Below are 10,638 nucleotides of genomic sequence, written 5' to 3'. Positions count from 1 at the left end.
CCTGAAATCTCGACTTCATCGCGGGGCCATGAACTTTCTAATCAGTTTGGAAATATATACCGAGGCGGCAGCTTCCTCGGAGATTTCCCCCTCCCTCCTCCTACTTCTATCTCTTCCACACCTTACTGGATTTTATCCAGAGCATTAACAAGTAAACCAAACCAACTTCCCAAATGCATTAGGCTTCCCTATCCGATAGCTGATGACTTCACTTATCCTGAAGAGTTTCAGCTGCACAGGAAGCAGAAATAGAGACTGATAAGGAAGATACTTATGTTAAGGTTTAAGCACAGTAAACACTTGACCTGACCCCCCCCCCGCAAAAAAAAGAAAGAAAGAAAGAAAGAAAGAAAGAAAGAAAGAAAGAAAGAAAGAAAGAAAAAGATAGGTTAATATTCAAGATTTAGGAAAGGCTACAGGAGTTGGGCACCTTCCCTCTCTAGCCAATTACACCACACCCAATAAAGCCAAAGGTAAAATGTACCAACTAGAACATAAACCATGAAAAGACAAGATTGCATGCCAGTGGAACTACAGATCATATAAAATGTTTAAACCAAATTAAAATGTTTTAATATTGTGAAAGGAAGAAGGGAAAATACTTGCGGAAATAAAAACGTTGAACTTACAGGAGTAGACAATAGGAGTATACGGAAATATCTAGCTAATTAAAGATATTTCCTCACTTAAAAAAATTCCTTTCAGCACTGTGTGTTTAACCCAATGACTAGTTGCATTTCCTGTGAAGTTCTGCACCATGCCTCTAGACTATTTTAATGTGTGAGGACAGTGTGATTCAAAAAGCCTCCTGCTTCAGCGTAGGGGCTATTTGATGTGAGTAGCTTTTCTCAGAAGAATGGGCTCAACATTTAGGTGTCTGCCCCAAGGCTTCACTTGAAAGAAGAAGGTTGATTTTACAGGCAAGTACAACCAGATCTGAACAATCTTCAGGCTTCTGGCTCATCACTATTGTGACTATCAGCACAGCGAGGAATTGATGAAGCTCTTGCTTTTATTATAGGAAAGCGTGGCAAACTGTCACAAAGCAAAAGCCATCTGAAACAGTATTTCTTGCAGATTAGAATCTACAGTATATTTGTTTGCCTGTTTGTTTTTCATCTGGTGAGTTTGCTACTACCATGAATTCATTTTAATAATATGGCAGAGATAGTCTATATCAGGTTTTTATTTAAGGTACAACTTCTAAAAAAAAGAATCCAAAAATTTAAAGGTGCATAGTCATTTTGAATACTAAGATATATCTACATATGGTGGTAAAAATGAAATTACTTCAATTTTTTCTAGATACACAAATGCCTTGACAAAGTAAAACATTTGTAGGAACATCTAAGTTTATTGCCATAATGTCTGAAATTAATGTAATTAATTGTAAAAGCCTATTTTACACAAGCAAATAGACATAGGCAATACATGACTTTCAACCATACTATTTTTGAAGGATTACAGATTATTTCTATTTACCACAGTACACTTCAGTTTTAGATGGTTTTCCTTCAAAAATAAATTATTTTACCTTTTAACATCTTAAAGCATTTAATAATAAACATTATAACAAACTATAATTATCAATGATCGTCACAAGCATTCAAAAATATGTATAACCTCACACCGTGGATAATTTGGAAATCATTTGGATCTGGAATGTATCACAGTTGGCCTTTTAAAATATAAGATATTCCCCTCAGCAGATTTAGCTTCTTAATTATGTGTGACCTAAGTTAATATTAGCATTAGTTTCCTTCCCATGAGCCTTCATAGTTGAAGCAGAAGAGAAGAGGTTGTGCAGAAATATACAATAGAGAGTCACTGAGATTTAAAATTATTCATTGGTAATTCACAAAGTGGTTAATACAAAATGTGCTTTGTATTCTTTAAACACTCTGGACTTTTTTTTAATTTTTATTTTTTAACCAAAATCCTCCTGATCGTTACCACCTAATGCTACTTGGCTAGTATCATAATGGTTTTTTTTGGTGTAGGAAACGGCTTGTACTACGTGTTAGGAGGCCTATATTCTCTGGTTCAAGATTTGTGCCTAACTAATGAGTGTGTCTTTTCAGGGCTTCAGTTTGCTTATTCATTAAGTGAGTTATGTGAAGTCTCCAATCTATTCCAGTTCTATGACGGGAAAGTAGAAAATTCTTACACCCTTTAAGCCATTTGGACACTAGTGGCCTATCATGTTAAATAAAAGGTGACAAATTGGTTAAGAGAAAATTATGTCTGGGATTGATGTACTATTTAACATTCCCCCCCATCACCAAATATTTCCTTCATTAAATAGTTGTCATAAGTGCTTTATTATGTATGTAAATATATATTTACTTGTTTCCCCCAAAAAAGGATTGTTTAGCAAGATATTTAACTAAAGTGCCACAGAAGTTACAGAGAGCATAATCCTTAGGACCTGAATCTAAGGAAAGCTAATTTCTAATTTCTGTTCAAGGTTGTATACCATCTTACAGCACCCTCCTCTCTTTACTACTTCCCTACATTAAATCAGCAGTCTACTAAAACCCTGTTCACTGGGTATGCCTGCTTTTAAGCTTGGCCCACGCTGGGTGTAGCTCTTGAAGTGAGCTTTAAAAAATTATTTTAAAGTAAGCTGGGGCGGTTGCCACAGCAACCCACCCTAAGATGAACAGAGGCTATAGATTAATCTACCCCACAAGATTATTCAACTGTATAGTATTTGTTCTTCAGCCAGAATACTTTCAACATAAACATGATAATTGAACATAGAAGTTCAGAAAAATAGAAAAAGTAGTAAGATCAAATTCCAATAGCATTAAAAATGTTATCTTTTTATAGTTACAGTAGAGATGACATACATAACTTCCCCTGAAATGGATTAATTGTAAAAGAGACTTACAAAGGTAGGCCCTGTAAGGTGACACATGAGCTTTAAGCAAAATGGCATGTATTGCTTGTAATATAAAGCATACAATGGTTGCACCATACTTTATCACTTTCATGTGTCTACATCACAGATACCTAATGACAAAGAGTGTGGCAGTTTTACCTTTATGAATTAGCTTGGTGGTAAATGACGTAACAAATGTTAAGTACTCACCACATACACATACAGTCATTTGCCTTCCATTCTTTACTTCATCTCTTCATAGAAGTTACTTCACAGTTTGCAACTCTTCTTTGGCACCTTAAAATGTGTAAGTACAACAAGGTAACAGTTAAAAACATTTTTTTTTAAAGAAAGCTGATATTAAAGTACATTCCAAAAAATTTATTTCTAAAACTTCTAATCTGAAGTAACATCAGTATTAATTCTGATTTTAAAACAAATGAATGTATGTTAAATACAGAATAATTTAAATGATCATTAATTGTGAAAATACTTATAGCCTTTAATAGAAATAGTGCCAAATATCTAAATTTCAAAAATTCTTTAGGTACAGCTTTAGCCTATGCACAGTATACACCATATGGACTGCTTGTGATTGAGAATCTGCAATATGCAAAGGATTTGTTATTCCAAGCCAAGGTTTAATCATATCCTTTATCTCATATCTAAAAACCCTATATTTATCTTTATTTTTTATACCTTTACTTTTGTATCTGATTAAGAATTACAAAGGAGAAAGTCAAATCTACCATATCCCAAGCTAACAAAATTTGTCAAGTAGGGATAATGAAGCTGCAACTGAAACTGCTGAAAGGGCTTATTGTGTATGTCGCCTAAAGGCCAGTTTTAAATACTTCGGGATTAGTGGTGTGGATTCAGTAGCCTTTATGAATTCTATTACCAATAATACCTTATGCTTCCCAGCAGTGTTTAACTATACTGAGCACAGACAAATGGTCCTGTGTTCTAATGTCTGTTTGAAACTAGCTTTCTATGACTTCAGGCACACAAATGAACTTTTCCCTGGCTTCAGAATGAATCTACTCCTCTCAACCTTGAGACGTATCAGACCATGATGGTCAATCTCCATTTACCCATTTGTATTAGCAAGAAGACTTTTCATAGTGAAGACTCATTAAGATTTATAAAGCCTCTATATTTGGGTTGACATTCTTAAGATTTATTTTTATTTTTAAATTGCTTCAGGCAAGGAGAAATGAATTTTGGCCACTTTTATTTTAGGGGTGTTAGCGGAACTTAGTCTTTTAGGCTCAGGCCCACAGTGAGTTAGTCTAAACTTAGTGACTGGTAGTGAGTATCTGGTGACATAGTGAATACCCTTTCTCCCAGCTCTGCTTGGTTTAACAGTCTGCTAAAAGGGAATCATAATACACATCTCCCAGGGTCTTTTCACCTTACAGAAATGCAATCTTCATGGAATAATGTCTCAAAGATATGCTAAGGCTTTTAACAATGCCACTACAAATCATGATACATTTCTTCCTGGATCAGTATGCCCAAATAAGGCTAGATCAGTAATTTCCTTGCAAATGTGTGGCTGATTAAAAAGTATCCATATGCATGGCTAAATTTAATGGACTTTACCTTCACTTACAAAATCGTTAAATGTTCATCGGAACATTGATTCTATCCCATTTCTCGAAATATCACAGAAACCTTCAATTCAAAGAATGGATTGTCACACTTCCCCTTTTAACTGTTTTTTCTAGATACTTCTCTATGTGTGTGCCCTTTAATTTTTAAAGATTTTTAGCCGGGATCGGGGTTGGGGGTGGGGGTTAAAAATCTCGTCCTGCGTTTTGGTGCCCACTTCTTTGTCTGGGAAGCCGAGGGCTGGAATTCAGTTCGGACGGCCCCTTAAAGACCCAGACAGGGGACGCCTCTGGTTTCAGCAGCTCACTCCGCTGAGTTATTGATTGCAGGCAGCAACAATCCCTCCGGGTGATTTGTGTGGAAAGTGAATCCGCGCTGGCTGGGCGTTCACAGAGGCGCAACAGCCGCAACGCCATCCAATTATTGCCGGTCGTCCCCTCCAACACCGCTCTCCACCTATATACTACTTTCTCTGCCCATCGCCACTTCCCCCCACCCACTTTTCTCAGAGCGGACCGACCTACCTACTCCTTCTCAGCCCGTCTCCGCTTCCCCCCACCCACTTTCCTCAGAGCGGACGGAGCCAAGGGGGCGGGGGCTCCCTCCCGGGAGCGTTTCTAGAGCTCGGAGGCAGCTAGTAGGGGGTGAGTGCGCCACGTGCGTGCGCCACGGGCGAGGAGGAGGCGGGCTCGGGGCCCTCCGGGGGCCTGTGGGCCTGGGTGCGCGGAGGGGGGCGGGCTGTCTTGGCGGGGAGCGTGCCGGGTTGTGTCTTGAGGGGGATGTCACGGCTCGGGGGAAAGCGGCTGGTGGTTTGGCGAAGAGGCCGCGTGGTGGGCTGTGGAGAATGGGAGGAGGGCGCAACACTGGTGGGTGGGCCCTGGAAACGCTCGGTGGCGGTGTCGGGGAGTTGCCCCGCTCGCCTGGTTTGGGGATCTTGGGGATATTTCCCCTAGGTTGGCGAACGACGACCCCAGAGAGCTGGGGATGAGGCGGCGCTCAGTGAACCCACCTACGCACGGTGCACAAAGCGCTGGCACGCGGTCGGCGTCCGGCTGCCCTGGCAGCCGCCAGGGCTCTGAGCGGTTTGCGCGCCTGGGGGAGAAAGAGCGGCGGGCGCAGGTCCGGCCGCCGCCCTTGTCCCGCCAGTCAGCCCTGTTTTTCACCTGACAGACCAATAGGAAAGGACACGGTCCCAGAGCTGGATTTTACAGCCCAATCTTTCAGGGTCTACACGATTATTTAAAAAGCTAACAGCCAACTGCTGGGTCTGGTAGGTAAGCTGCCTTGGTGGATAGGTGCGCGTCTTGGCTAGGAAAAGGCCACAAGCTACACGACAAATGGGAGACGAGGGAGAAAAGACATAACCCCCCCTTCAAACTTCCTTTCCCTTTCCATCCCCTTTATTTGCTGGCATGTGAGAATGGTACCGCGGTCTCTTGCAGAAATGCCATCACGAAATGCAAATGCCTGGGCTGTTCTTTGATCTCTCTGTGGAGCTGTACCAAGGGCACCAAGAGTGGTGGAAAGATCAATGCTCCAATGACATTGTAAAGTGCTCGGCTGAGTAAATCAAAGGTGTAAAGTGTTCATATTGTCGTGCTCTTGAAGCTGTAAGCTGCCACCAGTATGGTAGCCGCTAACCGCCCGTGGCTCTTTAAGTTTAAGCTTATTAGAATTACATAAAATTCAAAATTCAGTTCCCCAGTTACACTGGCCACATTTCAAGTGCTCAATAGCCACAGGCAGCTAGTGGCTACCTTATTTGACTGCGAGATGTTGAACATTGCCATCATTGCAGAAAGTTCTATTGGAATGTGCTGCTCTAGAGTTTTAAATGAATGCTGGTTAAAAAAAAGAAAGAAAGAATCTGCTTTATGATACCAGCCAAATTTTAGGACACTCTTGGCATTTGCATTTCCTGGCACTAGTGTGGAAAGTTTTAAAGTCAGAATTTCCGCATCTTCTTGCTGAAAGAGGTCTTAGGGAACATTTAACACAAGCACCTAATTTTTTACAGGGAAGACAAATGGGGCCCAGAGAAATTAGCAGATGCACCCCCAAATCATGCCATAAATTTATGAAGAAGATAAGGTCACTGGACAGGGTCTATCTACTACACTTTGTGCCAGACCAGGGCACCTTGCCTGGGGTTGGCTAGGCAAATTAACCCTACAGAAAGGTGACCTGAACAGAAGATTTTCCACAGGATTACCCCTTTACATGAGAAAATACTTCTAAGCATTCTTCTAGAAAGAAATTCTAATAAAGAATTAAGGTGTGTAGGAAACACTGTCTTCCAAACTAAAAGTGTTATTATTGGTAGCTTCATAGATTCATATCATGTCTCCTTAAAGAGACTGGTTGGGATAACATTGTCCTTACTTAAAAAAAAATCTTAAGAAATGGGATTATCCTTTTAAAGTAGGAGCTAAAAAGCACTCTTAAGGTCAGGGAGGAAAAGCGTTCTGTAAGGTGAGAATTGTTAGTAAAGCATAATCTCCCTCAAATTCGATGAAGATACTATCAGGTACAAGTTATGGAACCTCCTTTTGCCTCAATTTCCTCATCTGTAAAATGTGGAACATAAAGTGCTACTCTTAAAACTTTGTTATGGTGATTAAATGAGCCACCCAACATAAAGCGCAGGGCTGGGAAATTGGTAAACTGTAGTAAAAGACATTCTTATTCTTCTGCAAAGAATTTCTACTTCTACACCATTAAGTTCCGTATTCACCCATACAGGGACTGACACAGCAGAAAAAGTTGGAGAAGTAGATTGTCAGAGGGGTGCAAATTGGTTCAGGATGAAAACCATTTGTGAGTTTTATTTTTAAGAGGTAGTGATCTCTTCAATCCTAAAATTCCCTGACCGATGGGTATAGGTTGTCTTATTTCCCTTTCATAGGCATGGCATTTCTAGTATACTTCCAGACTTCCATTGTCTTAATTTATTATTTTTTTGTCTTGAGGGATGCTTCTTTATACTTGTTAGCTGCTTGGTTGTTGAAAAGGCACTGGAAACTCCAAGTCCATCCTTTTTCACCCTGGTTGACCTTTGGAATGCTGTTGTCAGCCAAGAAGACATTGATATCTTCAGTCTCCCGCTAGCTTGAATTCTTTAGGGCAGAGCCTGCTCAGATTATCTCCTGATGTCATTCCAAATGTCTGATGGCCATCTATGGCAACGGGGCTGGGCCAAGGCCTGCCGGGAAGGGGGAGCCCATGGAATGCCTAATGGAGCATTCTGTTCAAGAGGGACCTAGATGTTGTTCTCTGTTGGATGCATGATCAACATTACAACTATGTCTAGGGGACTGTTTGCTGCTTCTTGCAAAACAGAAGCATAGACATTTTGTATTTTTGGTTTTAATAAAGTCCCACTTGGGACGTGTGTGATTTCTATTGATTTCAATTTGTGTAAATATGTATTAAAGTAAAAAATGGATTCAGAAATTGTTAACAAACAATTTATATCTGGTATTCCTATTCCTGCTATCTCTCCTCATTAAGAACACCAAAATAAGACAAAGAAATCTAGAAAGGAGAGAATAAAGCCACCACACTTCAAAATGTACCTTGTTTTCTTTATCTCTCTAGTTAATTTTCCAAATGATGGTATTTTACTTAGTTGAGAATTTACAAAATTACTTCTAAATATTTTATTTATAACTTGTAATTATAAACCAAGGAAAATAATACAAATTTTATTTTTTCAGTAAGGCAAGATCATGCATAGATTTATATGTTTCCCCTACATACTAAATTTGAAAACAAGGAGATATGTAATTATATCCATATTCTAATTTACCAGGAAAAGAGAGAATTGATTTTCATTGCTTGGGATGAAGTCTCTCTAAATTTTTTGGAATATGGTGAGAATTAAAAGTAAAATGCCGTAAAACTTTTAAAGTTAAGACAGGCATTAAAACTGGCTTGACTTATCAGTATATACTAGTTCCCTGAGTCAAAGATCCAAACCAAGGAGGTCTGATTTTCTATAGACGATTTTTTAAAACTAAATTTGTAGTTAGATATTTCTATATAAATAATATTCATATTTGTAATATAAGGATATTTGTATTATATGTGAAAAAATAATACTACCTTATTAGAATGAGAGTTAAATAAATTTAAAGTGCGTCATATTTAATGGCCACTCACTATTTGTCTTGTATTAACTGCTTTAATTAATTTAATGGTATTAACTGGTTTATAAAATTTTTTTCTTTTTATCCAAACAACAGCCTTTCAGACAGGAACGACAAGTCTCCTCATTTTACAGATTTTAAAAACTAAAGCTTAAGAGAGGTGACATTTCCTGCCCAGGGTTTCATAGTCCCTGGGTGCCAGACAAAGACATGAAGCTAGGTTTGTTTGTTTCCAGCGATGCTCTTAGCTACGATGCTGTTAGACTTATATAACCTTTGCTCACTTACAGGGATGATGAGATCAGGAGGTGATATAATCGATATTTCTTTCCTGCACCAGAAAATATTTTAGAAATACATGTCTAAATGTGTGTCATCCTCTTCAGGGTAGACAGCCTAGGAAGTTATTTGCTTATTTCAGCAATAATGTCTTTGCATAGGTCTCTATAGAAATCTCCTTAAGAATTTGTTATTCAGTCTTAACAGTTTGATTATGGCAAATCATTATCATTAAGGATGAATTTGTTGGTGAAACTAAATCCAAACCAAGTGAAGTGAACAAGGTGCTTGATGGAAACTATGATATGATTATAAAGCAGCAGATTATTTAACATCTGGCTCATAAATTGACACTAATCCCAGGTACAAAAGGGGAATTTCAAGGGTATTCCTGATGTGAACGTGTAGCCTTTGAGGGGACATTTTGGCAAGTAACATAAAATTTTTAAAAAGTTAGTTTCATTAATTAGAAGTTACATATCATATATGAACACCATGGGAAATACCTTTGCAAGGAATGTACTATAAGGGGCAGGGAAGGGTAAATCAAAGATGCTGGATTAGAATCCAGGCTCAGACTTAATGACCATTTGACATAAATTTTCAAAATGTCCTTGTTAGAAAATAGAGAATGTGGCAGGACCTACACAGGATGATAACTTTCCTGAGAGGAGGACATAAGATTGTCTTTCTGTAGTCACCTAGTGCCTGGCATGTGGAAAATGCTCAGTAAATGTTAGCTAACATTACACGATTTCACTTTCAAGGACTACCCCATGTTCCAGGAAAACATCTCACTCTCTCATTTATCTAACAATATTTTAGAAGTTGTTTCCTTTTCTATCAGCTTTCATGCTTCAAAGAAGTTTTTATTTCATAATAGAGCTTTTTATATTTGAAATAAATATAAAATATTTAGGATAATATGTTGATTAAACCAATGTATATTATAACAAGAAGTCTTACATTCTAGGGTTGTCAGTTTATATTGTCCTGGTCAGTGTTCCATATTCTTTTCATAGAAACATTTTTTTTGTGTGTTCATATTTGATTTTATCAGACTTATGAAAGTAGTTATATATCCATTTGCTCAGAATAAGGCTCCAAGATTTTATTTCTTAGTTATGTCAGACATCTTCTAAATTGCTTATTGATTACATATTCTTACACTGAAATTTAAGGAACCTTCACATAAGTATACAGAATTAGTGGCTTTTTATTAAATCTGAGTTTTTAAGTCTTTTTAAATCAATAGTATCTGTGTGGTATAGGCAAAACCTTACAAGGTTCCTGAAGCTTGTCTTTGTATCACTAGCCTCCCTAGACTCACCTTCAGCTTGTCCTTCTTTCACTCTGGCATGCTCCACTCACCCAGCAGCAATTTTTAAAATCAATAATAGCTCTTTATTGAGTGTCTCTGTCTCCTCACAGCCTTTCACTGGTGTGACCCACAAGGTCCTTTCATTCCTCAGCAGCCTCTTTATGTTCCAGAATTCTCTTGGACTATATTCTATCAGAGGAGCCAGCCACTCCCAACAGTTTACTTCATGATGCAGTATCAGTGTGTTACTCCTTTGCATGAACTTCTCTTCAGAAGTTTTCTGAAAGGAGTTCATACTGCAAAGGAGTATCTATGATTACACAACTTCCGTAAATTCCCTGCTCTGTTGATCAGGAGATGCTTCAGGGAGGAGACTTTCAGCGTGTCTCAGG

General features: G+C 38.6%; 1 long non-coding RNA gene across 4 annotated transcripts in view; it reads left to right on the top strand.

Moving 5' to 3' along the window:
• The first annotated feature begins 4,945 nt into the window (after positions 1-4,945).
• Positions 4,946-10,638, top strand: part of LOC103672151 — a 112,354-nt gene continuing 106,661 nt past the window's right edge. For 3 of the 4 annotated variants that reach the window (XR_571077.2, XR_571078.2, XR_571076.2), the window contains exon 1: positions 4,946-5,142. This is a non-coding gene — a long non-coding RNA (uncharacterized LOC103672151). The remainder of the gene's footprint in view (positions 5,143-10,638) is intronic. The other variant, XR_571075.2, reaches the window with a different exon arrangement.

Source organism: Ursus maritimus, unplaced genomic scaffold (genome assembly GCF_017311325.1).
Source record: "Ursus maritimus isolate PB19 unplaced genomic scaffold, ASM1731132v1 scaffold_5, whole genome shotgun sequence".
Classification (NCBI taxonomy): domain Eukaryota; kingdom Metazoa; phylum Chordata; class Mammalia; order Carnivora; family Ursidae; genus Ursus; species Ursus maritimus.
The sequence above is the reverse complement of the archived record's forward strand: the minus strand, read 5'-3'. Positions and strand labels throughout refer to the sequence as shown.